Source organism: Somniosus microcephalus, chromosome 14, assembly GCF_052327205.1.
Source record: "Somniosus microcephalus isolate GS21.2 chromosome 14, FLI_Smic_1.0, whole genome shotgun sequence".
NCBI lineage: Eukaryota > Metazoa > Chordata > Chondrichthyes > Squaliformes > Somniosidae > Somniosus > Somniosus microcephalus.
In genome coordinates this window covers 10529971-10550184 of record NC_141000.1, presented here as the reverse complement: position 1 = coordinate 10550184, position 20214 = coordinate 10529971, and the positions used below count along the sequence as shown (strand labels likewise).

Sequence of the window (20214 nt, the reverse complement as noted above, 5' to 3'; positions counted from 1 at the left end):
TGCTAATTAAATTCGTCACAGAAAGTTGGGGCTGGTACTTAACAGCTTAAGGACCTTTTTAATGAGGAGATTTATGTTTATGCAATGCCAATCAACCTCTCCGGCCCAGAAAGGAAACAAACTGTGGAGTATCATTCCTACAGGGCAGTGAATCATTAGTAATAGTTAAAATTAAAAAAGTTTACATTTTTTTCTTACTTTTCATTTCTGTCTTTTTTTCTCACTCTCTTAATCCAATCTTTCTTTTCTTCTCTTTATTTCTCTATCTGTATTTAATTTGACTCTAATTCACTCTATTTCCTTCTCTGTCATTCCTCTATTGCTTTCTCAATCCTTAAATCTCATGGTTAAGGAGCTAGACTGTTGATCCCATCGTTCACCAAGGTCCCAGATGCCCCGTTATCAGCTTGCACTTCCAGCAACTTGCAGTGCGAACCTTTTTGAGTTGAAGGGTGAGGTGAAAAAGTCACACCGTGAGATGCCCCGCTCTAGTAGATTCTGGACCATTGTATCATGCTTCAAAGGTTGATACTGGTTACTCATGTTAGATCAGCATCATGATGGCCCAAAGAAGAGCTGTGCACTATTTTGTCACAATGATATCACAAAAACATAATGATTGTTTACAATGTGTTTACTTCACCTTGTCACATGTAGGGCACTTGTTTTACTTTTCTGCAACAAACCCTCCAACATAAGATCAGAAATGGGGATGTTCGCTGATGACTGCACAGTGTTCAGCGCCATTCACAACTCCTCAGATAATGAAGCAATTCATTACCTGCATGCAACAAGACCTGGACGACGTTCAGGCTTGGACTGATAAGTGGCAGGTAACATTGGTGCCACACAAGTGCCAGGCAATGACTATCTCCAACAAGTGAGAGTCTAACCACCGCCCCTTGACATTCAACGGCATTACCATCGCCGAATCATCAACATCCTGGGGGTCACCATTGACCAGGAACTTAACTGGACCAGCCACATAAATACTGTGGCAACAAGAGCAGGTCAGAGGCTTGGTATCCTGCGGCGAGTGTCTCACCTCCTGACTCCCCAAAGCCTTTCCACCATCTACAAGGCACAAGTAAGGAGTGTGATGGAATACTCTCCACTTGCCTGGATGAGTGCAGCTCCAACAACACTCAAGAAGCTCGATACCATCCAGGACAAAGCAGCCTACTTGATTGGCACCCCAACCACCACCTTAAACATTCACTCCCTCCACCACCGGTGTACCGTGGCTGCAGTGTGTACCATCTACAAGATGCACTGCAGCAACTTGCCAGGGCTTCTTCGGCAGCACCTCCCAAACCCGCGACCTCTTCCACCGAGAAGGACAAGGGCAGCAGGTGCGTGGGAACACCACCACCTCCAAGTTCCCCTCCAAGTCACACACCATCCTGACTTGGAAGTATATCGCCGATCCTTCATCGTCACTGGGTCAAAATCCTGGAACTCCCTATCTAACAGCACTGTGGGAGTACCTTCACCACACGGACTGCAGCGGTTCAAGAAGGCGGCTCACCACCTTCGCAAGGGCAACTAGGGATGGGCAACAAATGCTGGCCTTGCCAGCGACGCCCACATCCCATAAAACAAATGTAAAAAAACACTTATTCGTGAAGACAATGCTTCTTTAAAATCCTAGCATGATTCTCCACTGCCAGTTCTTTATATTTCTATGTGTCTTCTTATTTTGTTGTATGAACACAGAGAACTGTTGTACAATTGTACAATGGAGGATTTGTACAATAGAGGATTATTATTCTTTGAACAGTCTTGTTGATGCAGGAGGGTATGTAAATGTCTGTAGAGGTATTTTGCTTTGTTTATTAACAGACGACGAGGCTGAAGATTAACTTTAAGCAAAATGAATAGAACAGCAATTTGTCATTGCAGCCAACAATTTAATGCCTTTGCACCATTGTTCAAATTAAATTATCTGTGCTGTAATTTAAAAAATGAGAAAAGGCAGTTCGACCCATGAAAACTCATCTTTCTGGTACCTTGAGTCCCACAATAGTATTCAGCTCCATTTTGAAAGTTCCTAATGTTTTGCCTCCATTATCTAGCCTGGCACTTTATTCCAAACATTTATTAATGTTTGAGTAAAGAAACATTGTTATAAAATAATTCCACACTAATTTAAATTCACGCCCTTCACTCTTGCTTTTCTGGCTTAATTTAAAGTAATATTCTGAGTTTACTCTATCCAAGCCGTTTAATATTTTATACACCTCACTGAGGTATTCCCTTACCCTTCTTTCTAGACCATAGAATCTAAGGTTGTCGAATGTTTCCTCATAGTTTAATGCTTAGGACAAGTTGTGTTGGTCTTCTCTGTGCCCTCTCTGACACTTGTATATGTATTTTGCAGCGTGTGCAGAATTGAACATAATACTCCAAATGTGGTCTGGCCAGAGAATTGTAACGACCCGGCTTAAATTGCTGAGAGCTGCACTCTACTGTTCTGGCTGTATATTCCATTTCCCTTTTTAATTGCTTCATGACATTGCCAAGACATTGAAAGCCTACTATCACACCTAAGTCCTTTTCTAAGTCTCCCGTTGCCATTTCAGTGCCTTTTATTGTATATACTTACTGCAATTAATATGCAAAACTTAATATTTATCAGTAGTTAATGTAAAATCCATCAAAATCAGTATATTAAAATTCATGTTTCCTCATGAAATAATGCTTCTATTCAGTTCAAATTGACAGCCAATATGCCAAAGACACTAAACCCTGATTGAAAGCACAGCAGAGAACTCAATCCATTGAAAGCAATTCTGTCCTTTTTTGACACAATGTACCTTCAATTGTGCAGCAGTGATGTAATGATTAGCTGGACAACTGAACATCATTTGACTGAAGGTGACTTTCAAGATTGCTTTTCTTTCAGTTGAACTGCTGACTGAATCATTTTTTACGCCAAGTTGTGTTGAAGGGCTGAGAGAGATCTTTCAGCCCAAGTGATACAATCTCGCAGGACAGAAATGGGCAAACAGTCTGAATGTTAATACTTCACTCAATAATTGATTGTGGATTTATGCTTAATCAAGTTCCGACAGCAAAAAATGTTGCAATCCTTGCTCCCCAAATGGTAGTGTAAGGTTCGCAACAGACACTCCACCGGTGTAGAGGCTGAGTAACAATCTTTGGAAGAAACATTCCATTCTTGTCAAGCTGGTGCCAATGTTCAATTTTGAGGAAATATTCAATTAAGGAAAGGGCTGAAAATAATCAGCTATAAACTATTCTTAATAACTTAAAAGAAAACATACGGTAGCTGACTTAGTAGAATGCGTTAACTTTAAAAAACATATACAGAAGGGTAGCATGGCTTGAAAAGTTGTCACGATGTAAGTCAATCGGCAGAGGATCTTCACAAGATTCCTGAAAATAATTTAGAAAAAAAACAAGACATCAATTAACAGATGGAAACTTCTGGAGAAGAGTCTTCAGTCCACTCTCCTTCAAAGTCACCTAATTCAAATCATCTGCTCATTTTGTTATTATTTGAGCACTAATTTTGTTTATATGTTATTTATATTGCTTAATTCAAATTATTTTTTCATTCAAAATGTTCTAGTGCAAAAAAAACCTGCTTCAAAATATCAGGAGTAGACAGTAATGCAAAAACATAACCTGAAAGTTACAGATACGGAGGACAAAATAAGATGCATTACAACAGTGACTACACTTCAAAAGTACTTCATTGGTTGTAACGTGCTTTGGGCATCCTGAAGTCATGAAAAGGTGCTAAATAAATGAACGTTCTTGCTTTTCTTTCTTTACTCAGTCAACCTCTTCTTCTTAGGCAGTACCTCGGAACCGAGGATGACTTGCTTCCACCTTAAAAATGAGTTCTCAGGTGACTGATGTGTCCAATGCGGGACCTACAGTCTCTGTCACAGGTGGGGCAGACGCTGGTTGAAGGGGTGGGTGGGTGGGGTGCTTGGGTTGACGTGCGCTCCTTGCGCTGCCTGCTAAGTCAACCTAAGGGTCTACCGTTAACCACATTTCGAATGACTTGAAATAACAGTTTATTTTTCTGGATTCTGATGATATTTCCGTCATTAACATTTACAAAGCAATGCTGTAGCCAGCCAGAACATTGGCCACATTGCCTGTGAAAGCTGCATAGTCTGTTCCAAGGTGGTTCTACGAAAGGGCATTGATCCATTTTATTGCCCTTCTAGATAAGAGGAAAATCACACGAATAATTTGTCAAGGGTTTTGCTGGGCCCCGCAACCTTATCCTCATTCATTTCAGTTACCCAGTCTATGATCTCTTAAAGCTAGAGTGTCTCACTGAGCGTGCTAGTTCGGCCAGTTTAGTGGCTTTGACTAAGGAATGAGCTCCAAAGTGCTTTTCTGAAACGTTGGGCTAGATTTTATGAATGGAGGCGTGTTGGAGGCGGGACTGCTGCTTGCCGGGTCTCAGTCCCGCCTCCATCAGCTTCTGGCCAACCAGCGGCATTTTCCCCTGATTGACCTTGTTATGCCCGCCCAGCGGGCTCAGCAGGCCAATTAGGGGGAAGTCAGTGACAGAGCACGTCAACGTCTGACGTGCCATCTGTCAAGAAATTTTGAAAGAAGAAATGTCATTGTTTGACAGCTCTGTGAAGCTGTCAAACACTGACATTCTGTGTAGTTTGATGAGTTCTTGTGTTCAGGACTCATCAAACCATTCAACTTTGCAGAAATCACCTGACTGCCGGTTTGGAGGATGCAACAGACAGTCTGTGAAATCTACAATGGAGATGTTGGGACTCCGACTCCACAGCGGCTGAAACAAAGGTAAGTTAACATTTTCTAATACTTTACACTCACCTCACATACTTACCACTCCACACTTGCACCCATCACTCACCTCTACATTGCACTTTCAGACCCCTCCGACCCCCGCAGACCTCCTACTCAGCTCCTCCACCCTGGTGGGGTTCCTTGAGGTCAGGAAGCCCGCACTTCGGAACGAAAAATGGGGATAATCTTATTTTCTGCCTGTTAACTACCTGTTAATCGACAGTTAATAGGCTTTAATCCCTTCCTGCCTCCAAGGAGATGGGACCCAGGGCAGGACGGCCTCCCACCTCCTGGCAAGAGGGCACGGAGGCGGGTTGGGGGCGGGTTTGCCACCCGCCCCCAAATTCTGCAACTTTCCCGGCAGTCCCGCCTCCTCGGGGCTGAGAAAATCCAGCCCATTGAATCACAAGTATTTAGGGATATTTTCAAATTGAACATATTCTGATATATTTGGATTTTGGTAAGGTACACAGCAACAATAATCACACAAAATCCTGCTGCTGCATTACTATTGGAGAAGGCATTGCAGGTTCCAATGCTAAGATCTGGATAGGCTAATTCCAAAAAACAAATCTCAGTTTCGTCTTCAGGTATATTTAGATTCAGGTGTCTCAAAACATTGCTTTCCCCTCAAAAAATCCCAACTTTGAATTCAGCATTCTGAAACATGAATTTTGAATTCAGTGCAGGAATCCATCCTAAATTAGGATTAAAGTAACAGGCCCCTGTTTGTAGCTTCCCCCAATATGCTCAAGTCTATCTTTAACTGATGCACACTGGAATCCACATTGAGAATACAAGGAACCTTCATTATCTGTCAGAGTGAAACCTCTCAAACTTGAGCTTGAAGTCTCAAATTTTGGTGAATTTTGTGCTCATTAAACTAAAAGGTTAGAACTGGCAAATTAAGTATTTTCCCCATCTTTGGTACCCAGCACCAGCATCAAGCTGATACAGCATGGGTGTAACAGAGTAAAGCACCCTCTGTACGACCCCAACAATGTCCCTTAATTCCCAACCTCAGACCAGCACTCCCTACTGGACCTGTGAAAATTTTACATTTCACATACTAGCCAAACTGTGGCCTTTCTGAATGAGATTACCAGGTATTACCCGAATTAGAGCCAGTTTGTACTGTGGGTTTATGCCAATTAGGAGCTGGATTGAGATTACCAGAACTAATTTCAAATAGGACCCCTGCAGCCAGCAGGTAGATGGGACTGAGCTGGTTTCAAGCCCAGATTCCAGAGATGAAAGGCTTAACCCACCGTGCTATCTAGCCCCCCATAGCTCCAAGCTTGACTCAAAAATTTGATGAACTGTCTCAGAATCAATGAATGATACCTTAAGAAGTATACTGATAGTTTTTTTTAAAATTCCCTCCATTTTACAATATTTTTCTCCCTCTGTTTTAGGTCTCCCCCCCCACCATGTCATAGACCTTCCCCTTGTACAGAGCTGTCAGTCTACAAGTTGCTTCCCGGCATTCTTTGCTGACTGCCAGGGTGATCACCAGAATAGTCCTTGGTAACCCATCTTGTCTCTCCGGTACAGCCTTCACCTCTCGTGTGACCTAGGGTTTCCAAACCTTCAGGATTGTCCTGGAGTCCCCAGGAATTTAACATTAATAATCTCCAGGAGAAAAACCGTTAGGGCATTTAAAAAAAAGTGTGTTTTATCCCCCCCCCCCCATTTTCTTTGAAGACTTTTGTTTATTAGTTATAACATTATTGGCGATGTGGGGAACAAAGGCTGTTTGATTGGGTGGGGTGGGGGAGGGGGGTTTGGAGGCGGCTGGTCATGTGGTCAAACCTCCAGGAATACATCCACCCAGAGTTGGCGACCCGAGCATGACCTGGCTCGGGTCAGGAGCTGTTGTCACCACATCGATAAACTAAGCAGTCAAGTGACACTTTGGGGGTGATTTTCATTCAGAAGTCGGGAAGAAGGCGGGACTACAACTTTCAGGGTTGTAGTCCCGCCTCCATCGAGATGCAGCCAATCCACGCGATTTTAACTTGATTGACCTTGTTGAGCCCGCTCAGCAGGCCAATTAAGGGCCACCCGGCAACAGGTGATGTCACAGACTGAAATGTCATCTGTCAAGACCTTTTGACAGATGAAATATCAGCGTTTCACAGCTGTTTGAAGCTGTCAAACACTGACCGTCTTACTTCTAACCTGAGTCCTTCTCCACAGACTCAGTTAGAAATCTCACTGGCACAGAAAGCTGCAGGCTGTCACTTTTGACAGTTCGCAGCCATTCTGCTTTCTGTGCCAGTGAGATGAGGGACTCCCCGAACCTAAAGGAAGGAAGGCTGTAAAGGTAAGAAAATGTATGTAAAACTTATTTAATTACTTTAGACACACCAAACACACTTACCTTTGCACTCATGCACACATCACTCACCTGAACACTGACATCTCGACCCCTCCAAGCCCTTCAACCCGACGGTCCGACTCCTCTAACTTGGCGTGGTTTGGAGCCGTCGGGAATCCCACACTTCAAGCTTTTAAATAGGGATTAGGCTAAAAACTGCCTGTTAACTACCTGTTAACAGGCAGTTAATTGTCACTAATCCCCTTCCCGCCTCGGGTAGGCGGGTCCCAGTGTGGGGCAGGCATCCGCCTCCTTTGAAATTGGCATGGAGGCGGGTTGGGGGGCGGGATGGGGTCGGGACCCCTGATTTCGGGAATTTAACCCCCCGCACGCCTCCAATCCTGACTCCACGGCTCAATGAAAATCGAAGCCTTTAAATACACTTTAATCCCAAATAATAATATATGGATGACATTCTGCTGGTGGTGAATGGTGCAAGGAATGTTCATTTTGTCTTTGTCTATTAGGCCATTGAACAATATTTTGGCCTATTTTTTTCAGTTTGTTTTATTCATATCACTGCATTTCCTCTGATCATCAATGCACCATGCAATGTAATCTCAGAACCCAGACACCCTGTATAATTCTCTTCACATTTCCATTGATTTTATCTCTATAGCTCTTACTGCATAAAGCCCAGTTCAGTGCTGGGGAATTGTCTACCTGTTCATGTTTGAAATTGAAAAAATCTAATGTGCAAATTATATTCTATTGAATAATTTAAAATGAGAAATAACAGTAAATCTGTCAAGGGATGGTACCTGATCTGAGGTAGATTACTGAAAGCATACATTGAAATCCTTAAAAACTGCACATTGTAAAAATAACTTTGCCTACACAGATCAATGTGTGACATTTATACTATTCTGGGCCCCCTGTGTTGACGCATTTATTCAAGCCTGTAACTTTAAACAAACATAAACGCAACAGTATAGTAAACAATACAACTAAATGGAAACAGATGTTTCAGTAGGCAGTTGCACACTCTAGTGTGCTGCTGAGTCATATTGATCAGGAAGATCTCAGGCTTGTTTGCTGGTCTGTGGTAAATTGGCTTATCTCAGCTGCACCAGAGTTGGAAGCATCTTAATTGGCCTTAGTAACCGTTGGCCAGTCAGGGAAAAAATATCATCCAGGGTTCCCACTCCTCATGATCATCCCTGACCCCTGCGCATGTGTGGACATTGGGTAAATACAGAATCGAGCTTGTCTTTGATCCAATCCCCCCCCCCACCCAATAGTGAGGCCAGAAATTCGGGTCCCCACGGGTAAGTACGCGCTGGGTACTCACGCGTAGGGCCAACGAAAGTCCCGGTTTCGTGCATGCACTGCGCATGCGCTGGAAACCGGAACTTCCGTTCCCTTGAAGGAAGGGGTTCACAGGTCGAACGCGTGCGCCGGAGAGGCAGCGCGTGCGCCTGGAACTTCCGATTTTTTTACAGATTTCTCCGTGCGGGTAAGTCTCCAGCAGCTGTGCATGAAAAAAGCAGTCGCAAGGCCTGCTTTTAACAAAGTAAGAGGTTAATTAAGTAAAATTAAAACATTTTTTCCACAGGTTTATCATTTTAAAATACTTTAAAGAAACGTAAGTTTATTTTTAGCCCCGTTAAAAACTTTAATTAATTTTTTCAAAAATTTTAATTTTTGTTTAAAATAGTTAATTTATGTAATTTATAGTTATTTTAAAAATGTGTTGTGTTTTTTTTAATTTATTTGAAGTTTTACTTAGGTTTTGGGGCCGATCTCTATTCATAGATTTGACAGGTCTTCCTGACAAATCTATGAATGCAGATTCCCTGCTACCATTGGCTCTCCATGGCTCACGTGATCCCAGGGGACGCTTCAAACTAACTGCGCCCCTGGGATACGCGCCGGCAGTTGGAGGAGGCCCAGGATCGGAATCCCACGCGGGCCCACAACACAATGGCCGGCGTGCTAGATAAGTACAGGTCGGAGGCTTACACCCGCGGGAAGCCTCCGACCCGAATTTCTGGCCCACAGTATGACTACAATAGCAAAATACTGCGGATGCTGGAAATCTGAAATAACAACAGAAAACGCTGGAAATACTCAGCGGGCCAGGCAGCATCCGTGAAGAGAGAGAAACAGAGTTAACGTTTCAGGTCTGGGACCCTTCATCAGAACTGGAAAAAGCTGGAGATGTAACAGATATTAAGCAGGTGCAGGGGAGGAAGGAGGGGTGGGGGAGGGGAGGAAGGAATTGAAGGAACATACTGTACTTTTGTAAGAGGCAGGAAAGATAAAATGTTGCAAATGGGAATGGCAAAAATCATACAGCGTGAAAAATGGGGGCAGGGGTTATAGTTTGAAATTGTTGAACTTGATGTTGAGTCCAGAAGGCTGTAAAGTGCCTAATCGAAAGATGAGGTGCTGTTCCTCGAGCTTATGTTGAGCTACATTGGAACAATGTAATAGACCGAGGACAGAGAGATCAGAGTGGGAGTGAAGCGGTGAATTAAAGTGACAGGCGACCGGAAGCTCGGGGTCACCCTTACGGACTGAATGGAGGTGTTCCGCAAAGCGGTCGCCCAATCTGCGTTTGGTCTCCCCAATGTAGAGGAGACCGCAGCGTGAGCAGCGAATACAGTATATTAAATTGCAAGAAGTACAAGTAAATTGCTGTTTCACCTGGAAGGGGTGTTTGGGGCCCTGGACAGTGGGAAGGGAGGAGGTAAAAGGGCATGTGTTGCATCTCCTGCGCTTGCACGGAAAGGTGCCAGGCAAAGGGGAAGGGTAAAAGTATGTTAATAGTCTGGGCTCACATGTGGAGAATGGCCATTGGATACTGGTACTGGAGAGCTGCAGACACATATGGAACTGTACCTTAACCTGAGTCAGCACTTTCAAGAGAGGGAGAGGGAAACATTGCAGGAGAAATTCAGTATCGCCCCGTTTGGGGCGCAATTATCGTCCGGGTGCAAAGTTTAGCGCCTGGCGCTACTTATCGCCTCCGACTGCAAACTTGGCTTTTATCGCCCCTGGAGGTGATTGGAGTGCTAAATCAGGCGCTTCACACACCTGTCTTAAGGTGCTAAGGCCGAGGAGCAAGGTGCTACCTTAGAGCGCTGGCGAAGCTCATGTGATGTCAGTTAGCAATGGAACACAGACACACTGGCGCTGGCCAGTTCTTAAAGGGGAGGGTCGATCTTGCTCTCCAGCCACACCCTGCTCATTGCAGCCTTGAATCTCGGCCTGGACAGAACTGTGTCTGAAATTTCCAGCCAAGGACTATGGAGAGGGCCAGGGAGCAAGCTCAGCGCTTCAGCGAGCGGGCCTTGGAGGCTTTGGTTGGCGTGGTGGAGCACAGAAGAGCTATACTGCACCCTGAGAGTGGCAGGAGGCCATTGCCGCGTGACTACAGAAGAGTGTGGAGGGAGGTGGCTCAGCACGTCTCCTCCAGGAGCATGGTGCCCAGGACCTCACTCGGGTCGTCAGGGCGAGTGGCTGTTTTTCAATACCTCTCCATCTCAACCTCACTCTATGGCCAGAGGGTCTTAAAACCCCAATGCCCAACACTCATCCAAGACCTATGTCCATTTCATAAAACACACATGCATATTCCACACCTTGCATACATTCAGGGTTATTCAACTATGGGAGGCATATCAGGCAAGACCATGGCTGCATACATTAAGGGCTATTCAACTATAGGAGGCACATCAGTCAAGACCATGGCTGTATATTTACTCAGACGCCGTCCTTTTTCTTGCAGGCCAAGCTATCTGTAAGAATTCACAATAATTTACAGTTCCAAAGATTAATTTCTTTGATTAAAGAATCCCTGGGTGATGTGCCTTTAAAAAGATTCCAGGGATCAAAAATGGCTGTCAGACCACATGGCCGAAGGCAGAGGACTTGGAAACAGCTTGTGTGTGTGTGTCTGTGAAGAAAGGTTCAATGGCAGTCAAATCTGTCAATCAAAGGGGAGTTTCCCCCCCGCCCTGCAGCAGGACAATCGATGCCTGTTTACAGAACGTTCTACAATGTTGACTCTAAGATCAAGTGCTTAAACTGCCAGCATGAACAAAGGAACTTTGTTTGCTAAGCACTCAAGACTGTCAATCAATTGTGGTTCCAGATGACCACAGGACAATGCTTTGTTTACAAAGAAATTGAATGCTATTAGCATTTGTTTGTATATCAAGTGGACACATCCAAACTGAGGAGAAACCGTTTAAATGAATGGGAGAACACATTCAAACCCATTACTGGACAATGGGGCAGTTGGATCCCTTTTGTTTTAGCCCAGAAACATCCGGATCTGGGCGGGCCCCAAATGGGGGTATAAAAGATAGCTTCCCAGAAGCATCTCTCTCTCTCTCTGGCCTCGCCTCCGTCTCCCTCTACAGCGTGGGAGTCTGCCTGTAGAAGCGAAACACCAGCAGTTTACTTTTAAAACACTGGGGTGTTTTTCACTTCGGGGCAGTGAAGATCTAAGTTTGCAGGACACGGAGCAGGCATTTCCAGTGGTGAGCATATATTTTTCTGGCCTTCCACAAGGCAACTTAGAATAGGTATAGGGGTTGGAGTAAAATTGGAATTTCGTTAGAATTGTGATTTTAGTCGATTTCCTTCATTGTGTCCATTTCTCCTCCCCTATTTAAGCAAGACAGTGTTGCACCTAGCAGAGAAGTGCTATAGTGAACACTGAATTCGGTATTTAAAACTGTATTAAAAAGGAGTAGTTGTTTTAAAGTACTGTATGTAAAACTGTATTAAAAGGGAGTGTTGCACCAAGCAGAGGAGTGCTGTGGTGAACGCTGTGTTTCTATATTAAAGTACTGTATTTAAAATAAAGTAGTGTTGCACTGAGCAGGGAGCGCTCTAGTGGACACGGAGTGTACTGCATGTGTTAAATAAAGGAGAGTTGCACTGAGCAGGGAGCCCTCTAGTGGACACTAAGTGTACTGCGTTTAAGCAAAAGTGCTGTACCAGGCATAAGAGCCATATCGATTTTTCTTTCTTTTGTTTTCAATAAATACTGGTCTGTTTTTGCACCCAAACCATGAGTCACGTTGTTTTCTGTCTACATCGCCACCGAGGGGGTCCGGGGGTCAGAACTCAGGAATAGGGGAGCACTTCAAAATCGCAAAGGGGGTCCCTGGAGCAGCTCAGAGGCTTCTGACTGGCCAGAGACAATAACCCCAACCCCGCTAGCATGTGTGCTAAATTCCGTAAATTTGTGCTGCAATTCAGTCACTGGCTGCCGTGATCCAATCTCAGACTGCTCTCATGCAGACTCAGATTGAGGCCACGCAAGGACTGACTGCTGCCATCGTCGCTGGTTTGGACACATTTCCCCGGGGCTCTCACGGAGCTACAGCAGGCCAACAATCTGTGCTCCAGCAGGTTGCTCCGGATGCTGAGGTGCTGCCCTGTGGGAGTGCCAGTGTGTCGGTCGAGCAGGGAGGTGCTGTCCTCTCTCAGGATGCCAGCATTCCTGCTCCCACCACTGTCTGTTCCCCATTGCACTTGCCACCGCCTGTAGCCCAGACTGCTGCCGCCCATGCAGAGTTGGTGCAGTCTGCAGCCGGGCCCTCCAGGCCTAGAGCTGCTCGAGGGTGTCCTTCAAGGGCATCTGCAGTCTCAGGATCTGACATTCAGCAGCTTTCCACTAGCGTGCTGCAGCCACTGGGGCCCCATTACAGAGGAGCAGTAGGGTGGGAAGGGGCCATGTGGGCAAGGGAAGGAGATCACCATGGAAGGGCAAAAAGTAGGAGGTCTGACGAAATGTTGCGAATGTTTTTATTAAAGGCCGAGGTTCATCTGATAACCTTTGTTTAGTGTTTTGGCCATTATCTCCAGGTTGTGAGAATCAGTTATGTTAATTAATGATTTTTTATGTTTGTTTCTATTAGTTTGTCATGAATAAATGACACACAGTGTTTGTAAAATCAAAAAGTTGTTGTATTCAAAATGTACATGTTTGGCCTTTGGAGTCATTGCTGCCTTGCCTGGCTATAGGGGTTGCGGTTTGCTTTCCATCATGTTCTCCATGTCAGAAGCCATTTCCTCAGTTGGGGCCTAGAAGCAGCTTGTTATCAGTTGTTGACAGACGGCCCTTGCACTTTCAACATTGTGGGCCTCCCTCCTGCCTTGGTGCTGCTGCTGATCATCCTCCTCCTCGTCTTCCTCCTCCTCCTCTTCCGGTGGTGCTCCAATCCCTGGTGGCATTGGCTGGGTCCTGAGGATTGCAAGGTTATGCAGAATGCAGCACACAACTATGAAGAGGGAGCATTGCTCAGGCGAGTACTGCAGGGATCCTCCCGAGTGGTCCAGACAGCGGAACCGTTGCTTGAGCATGCCGATCGTCTGCTCAATGATGTTCCTGGTGGCGAGATGGCTCTCGTTGTACCACAGCTCAGCAGGGGTGTTGGGGTTATGGAGCGGTGTCATCAGCCAGGTGCAGAGTGGATAACCCTTGTCCCCGAGGAGCCATCCACTTGGCTGATGCGCTGGCTGGAAAAGCTCTGGCACACCAGTCTGGCGCAGGATGAAAGCATCGTGGCTGCTGCCAGGATAGCGGGCATTGACAGTGAGTATCAGACCAACTGTACATTTAAGGAGTGGAACCCCTTGCGGTTTCGGAAAACCTCGGCATTCTCCTGCGGTGCCCGCAATGCCACATGCGTGCAGTCAATGGCAACCTGCACCATGGGGAAGCCCGCTATCCTTGCAAATCCCAATACACGTTCATGCTGTTTGGCCCGGGTCATCTGGTGTCTCCTTTTATAGAGGGCATTTGTCACCTCCCGGATACAGCAATGGACCGTGAACTGGGAGATATTGGCGATGTCCCCAGTAGCTACTTGAAAGGAGCCGGTGGCATGAAAATTCAGAGCCACTGTGACCTTCACTGCCACCGACAGAGATGTCCTGGTCCTCAGTTGAGGCTGCAGATCTGGCTGCAGAAGGTGGCAGAGCTCAGTGACCACCTCCTTGCTGAAGCGCAGCCTTCGCAAACACTGCTCCTCAGACAAATGAATGTAGGAGAATTGTTCCCGGAATACCCTGGGAAGGTAAGGTCTCCTGTGCACAAGCCTGTTGGCACTCCTCCCTCTGGCTATGATTGCCACTCTCTCTCTCTGCGTCTCTGATTCCTCCGATTCTGCAGGTGTAGGAAGACGCCCTGAATCATTGCAACCCCCACAATCTCTTGACAATCGAAGTAATGAAGGTCAAATCGAAAAGAACCTGCAAAGTGCTGCTCAGTGGCCAAAATTACTTCACACAGCATTGACTCTCTGCAGAATTCTCTCTCTCTCTCTCAGAATCTCTCTCTCTCAGAATCTCTCTCTCTCAGAATGAGTGGTGCAAAAATGTCTCCCATAAAAAAAGGCAGGAAGAGGGCACCTATAAATAGCGCTCCCCCAGCCCCTCACCGACTGGAAAACGTTCCAGTCTCCCTGTCGTTGCTTGCGGCAGGCGGAAAGGAGGGGGCGCCACTCAATATCCGGTCCAGAGCGCCACCGGGGCGTTGCACGCTCGACTGACATCACGATCTGTGGACGTAGGAGATCGTGGCAGTAGTGTTTAGCGGCGCCGCAAAAACTGGTCAATTTCACAAGCGGCGCAAACATCACTGCGCCCGGGCGCTAGTTGCATTGCGCCCATTAGTGCCTTCTTAGGGTGCTAAGCAACCGAAGTTTTCCCCCATTGTATTTTATTTGTCACAATGATTGCCCATCCCTAGTTGCCCTGAGAAAATGGTGGTGTTGGGCCCTCTTCTTGAACCACTGCAGCAACTTGATATTTTTAAATGGCTTGATGAAACATAGAAACATAGAAGATAGGAGCAGGAGTCGGCCATTCGGCCCCTCAAGCCTGCTCCGCCATTCAATGCGATCATGGCTGATCATCCAAACTCAGTACCCTGTCCCTGCTTTCTCCCCATATCCCTTGATCCCTTTAGCCTTAAGAAATATATCCAACTCCTTCTTGAATATATTTAATGAATTGGCCTCCACTGCCTTCTGTGGTAGAGAATTCCACAGGTTCACCACTCTCTGGGTGAAGAAATTCCTCCTCATTTCTGTCCTAAATGGCTTACCCCTTATCCTTAGACTGTGACCCCTGGTTCTGGACTCCTCGGCCATCGGGAACATCCTTCCTGCATCTAGTCTGTCCAGTCCTGTCAGAATTTTATAAGTTTCAATGAGATCCCCTCTCATTCTTCTAAACTCTAGCGAGTACAAGCCCAATCGTCCCAATCTCTCCTCATACGTCATTCCTGCCATCCCAGATATCAGCCTGGTGAATCTTCGCTGAACTCCTTCCATGGCAAGAACATCCTTCCTCAGATAAGGCGACCAAAACTGCACACAATACTCAAGATGTGGTCTCACCAAGGCCCTGTACGACTGCAGCAAGACATCCTTGTTCCTGTACTCAAACCCTCTCGCTACGAAGGCCAACATACCATTTGCCTTCTTAACCGCCTGCTGCCCCTGCATGCTTACCTTCAGCGATTGGTGCACAAGGACACCCAGGTCTCGTTGCACTTCCCCTTCTCCCAATCTATTGCCATTCAGATAATAATCTGCCTTCCTGTTTTTGACACCAAAGTGGATAACCTCACATTTATCCACGTTATATTACATCTGCCATGCTTCTGCCCAATCACCCAACCTGTCCAAATCATCCTGAAGTTTCTCAGCATCCTCCTCACAGCACACACGCCCACCCAGCTTTGTGTCATCTGCAAATTTGGAGATATTACATCTAGTTCCCTTGTCTAGATCATTAATATATATTGTGAATAGTTGGGGTCCTAGGACCGATCCCTGCGGTAACCCACTAGTCACTGCCTGCCACTCGGAAAAGGACCCGTTTATTCCAACTCTTTGCTTTCTGTCTGCCAACCAATTCTCTATCCAAGTCAATACCTTGCCCCCAATCCCATGTGCCTTAACTTTACACGCTAATCTCTTATGCGGGACCTTATCGAAAGCCTTCTGAAAGTCCAAATACACCACATCCACTGGTTCTCCCTTATCTATTTTACATCCTCAAAAAATTCCAGTAGATTAGTCAAGCACGATTTATCTTTTGTAAATCCATGTTGACTTTGTCCGATCCTGTCACTGTTTTCCAAGTGCTCTGCTATTACATCTTTTATAATGGACTCTAGCATTTTCCCCACTACCGATGTCAGGCTTACCGGTCGGTAATTCCCCGTTTTCTCTCTACCACCTTTTTTGAATAGTGGGGTAACATTAGCTACCCTCCAATCCATGGGTACTGTTCCAGATTCCATCGAATGTTGGAAGATGATCAGCAATGCATCTACTATTTCTAGGGCCACTTCCTTAAGTACTCTAGGATGTAGATTATCAGGCTCATGGGATTTATCGGCCTTCAATCCCATCAATTTCCCTAACACCATTTCCCTACAAATACTGATTTCTTTCAGTTCCTCCCTTTCATCAGACCCTATGTTCCCCGACATCTGTGGGAGGTTATTTGTGTCCTCCTTTGTGAAGACAGAACCAAAATATGTATTTAATTGGTCTGCCATTTCTTTGTTCCCCATTATAAATTCCCCTGATTCTGACTGCAAGGGACCTACGCTTGACTTCACCAATCTTTTTCTCTTCACATATCTATAAAAGCTTTTACAATCAGTTTTTATGTTCCCTGCAAGCATATTCTCATATTCTATTTTCCCTTTTTTAATTAATCCCTTTGTCCTCCTTTGTTGAATCCTAAACTGCTCCCAATCCTCAGGTTTACTGCTTTTTCTGGCCAATTTATATGTCCTCTCCTTGGATCTTATGCTATCCCTAATTTCCCTTGTTAGCCACGGTTGAGTCACCTTTTTTGCTTTATTTTTATGCCGAACTGGGATGAACAAATTCTGTAGTTCATCCATGCGGTCCTTGAATGTTTGCCATTGGCTATCCACCGTCAACCCTTTGAGTGACATTCCCCAATCAATCCTACCCAACTCGCGCCTCAGACTATCGTAGTTTCCTTTATTTAAATTCAGGACCCTAGTCTCTGGATCAACTACTTCATTCTCCATCTTAATGAAGAATTCGATCATATTATGATCGCTCCGTCCCAAGGGGCCTCGTACAACAAGATTGCTAATTAATCCTTTCTCTTTACGTAATACCCAGTCTAAGATGGCCTGATCTCTAGTTGGTTCCTCGACATATTGGTCCAGGAAACCATCCCGTAAACACTCCAGGAATTCCTCCTCCACAGTATTGTTACTAATTTGGTTAGCCCAATCTATATGTAGATTAAAGTCACCCATGATGACTGCTGTGCCCTTATTGCACGCTTCTCTAATTTCCCTTTTAATGCCATCCCCAAACTCCGCATTTCTGTTTGGAGGTCTATATACCACTCCCACTAATGTTTTCTGCCCCTTGGTATTTCTCAGTTCTACCCATACAGATTCCACATCATCAGAGCTAATATCCTTCCTTACAATTGTGTTAACCCCTTCTTTAACCAGCAATGGGCCACTTCGGAGTGACGTATAGGTCAGACTGAGTAGGCTTACTTTCCTAAAGGACATTAGTGAATTGGATTTTACAACAATCTAACAGCATCATGGTCACTTTTACTGACACCAAATTTAATTTTTATTTCCAGGTGTTTTAAACTGAATTCAAATTCTCATGCCATGGGGAGGGGGGGGGGGGGGGGTGGGGAGGGGGGGATTTCAACTTGTGTTACTCTGGATCATTAGTCCAGGCCTTTGGATTACTAGTCCAGTAACATAACCACTGTGTTACCGTAAACCCAGAGGACAAATCCACATGGTAATGCCACAGGCCACCACTGGGAGCGCCTGCGAGACGTGGTTCCGAGTTTGCACTAGGTTTCGTTCTGACACAACAGTACGGATCTGATCAAGCTGGATGTCCTTTTTGAAGTACCTAGTTAAATATTGACTCCAGATTTAATTACAGTATGTCAACACATCCACTAACTTACGCCGGATTTTATTTAACCTTGGGCTTTTCCCGAGTGAGTATTTGTTGATAATAAAGCTTCAGTGTAAGTCACGGTTATAAACCACAGGTTAGTCTATTTTGTTCACCGGTGTCAGAGTTTAAAATAAATACTTCAAAATAAATACTGCCCAGAGTAACAGCCACAAAAATTAAATACAATAGAAGGAAAAGTGTGGGGCAGGCGAGTACAGGATGATGGTCAGCACAGCTTGGAGTTTCCTCAGCTGTTACAGACAGCTGCCAGGGATGCGTGTTTCCATTGGGTTTAATTTACAGATGACTTCAGTGAAATTGCACTCCCACCAGTACCCACGTGAGGCTGGAGCTGAATCTTGTCTCCCAATTTACCCAAAATATTATATAAGCTCGACACCATCCAGGACAAAGCAGCCTGCTTGATCGGCACCCCATCCACCACCTTAAACATTCACTCCCTCCACCACCGGCGCACCGTGGCTGCAGTGTGTACCATCTACAAGATGCACTGCAGCAACTCGCCAAGGCTTCTTCGGCAGCACCTCCCAAACCCGCGACCTCTTCCACCTAGAAGGACAAGGGCAGCAGGCGCATGGGAACACCATCACCTCCAAGTTCCCCTCCAAATCACACACCATCCTGACTTGGAAATATATCGCTTTTCCTTTATCGTCGCTGGGTCAAAATCCTGGAACTCCCTCCCTAACAGCACTGTGGGAGTACCTTCACCACACGGACTGCAGCAGTTCAAGAAGGTGGCTCACCACCACCTTCTCAAGGGGCAATTCGGAAAGGGCAATAAATGCTGGCCTTGCCAGCGATGCCCACATCCCGTGAATGAATTTTTAAAAAGTAAACATTGTTTATAAACCAAGTGTATTAAAAGTAGGGCTTCAAGCAGTGAAAGAGAATCAGTAAAAACCTATCTCCCATTCATACAGGTACACTGGAAACTTAGAGCGAGTTAAAATGAACTACTGATAGCTCTTCATAAAGCAATCATAATAAAGTTAAAGTAAAATTACTTTCTGTCAAACATTACTTCTAATAGGTAAACATATCGTGGGCTCACTGTCATCTCGGATTCCTATTGTGTGCTGTCATGGAGCCCAGTAAACATAGGAGGGTTATAATAAACCAAAAAGGAAGGAGGAACTGATCTCAGATGCAGTACTGTGGTGAAATGCACATTGGAGGCCAAAGTCATCTCTTAAGTGGGAGTGACAATTAGAAGTGGGGGCGGGGGGTTGGGGGGGGTGGGGAGTCATCATTGGCTGCTTTTGTGCATCTACTGACAGCCAGCAGAGGGTGGCATTGGCAACGGTTTGTGAATGGGCCTCTGTTCACCCCTCTCTGCCATCGAAGGTGTATGTCTGGTGGAGAGACTTAAAATGGGGGCTGATAAGAGAAAACTTTGGGCCACAAAATACACATGCAAATTAGCAATTTGAAATGAAAGCATATTCAGTAAACAATTGTTTTCATTCACGTGGCAGTTTTCATTGCTCAGAAATTTGGGTCGGGGGCTTCCCGCGGGTGTAAGCCCCCGACCTGCACTTACCTAGTGCGCCGGCCGTTGAGCTGTGGGCCCGCGTGGGATTCCGATCCTGGGCCTGCTCCAACTGCCGGCGCGCAGTGCTTGCGTATCCCAGGGGCGCAGTTAGTTCGATGCGTCCCCTGGGATCACATGGGCCATGGAGAGCCATGGCAGCACGGTGGCATAGTGGTTAGCACTGTTGCCTCACAGCGCCAGAGACCCGGGTTCGAATCCGGCCTCGGGCGACTGTCTGTGTGGAGTTTGCACATTCTCCCCGTGTTTGCGTGGGTTTTCTCCGGGTGCTCCGGTTTCCTCCCACAGTCCAAAGATGTGCGGGTTAGGTTGATTGGCTATGATAAATTGACCCTTAGTGTTAGGGGGATTAAATACATGGGGTTACAGGGATAGGGTGGGATATGTGTTGGTGTAGGGGTTACGGGGATCGGGTGGGATATGTGTCGGTGCAGGCTCGATGGGCCGAAATGGCCTCTATCTGCACTGTGGGGTTTCTGTGTTCT

General features: G+C 45.8%; 1 protein-coding gene across 2 annotated transcripts in view; it reads right to left on the bottom strand.

The window, feature by feature from the left end:
- Positions 1–616: 616 nt before the first annotated feature.
- The window catches only part of LOC147107323 (galactosylgalactosylxylosylprotein 3-beta-glucuronosyltransferase 1-like), a 224931-nt gene continuing 205333 nt past the window's right edge, over positions 617–20214 (bottom strand). For both annotated transcript variants that reach the window (XM_086006229.1, XM_086006230.1), the window contains exon 7: positions 617–3399. The gene's annotated coding sequence lies outside the window, so the exon portion shown is untranslated. The remainder of the gene's footprint in view (positions 3400–20214) is intronic.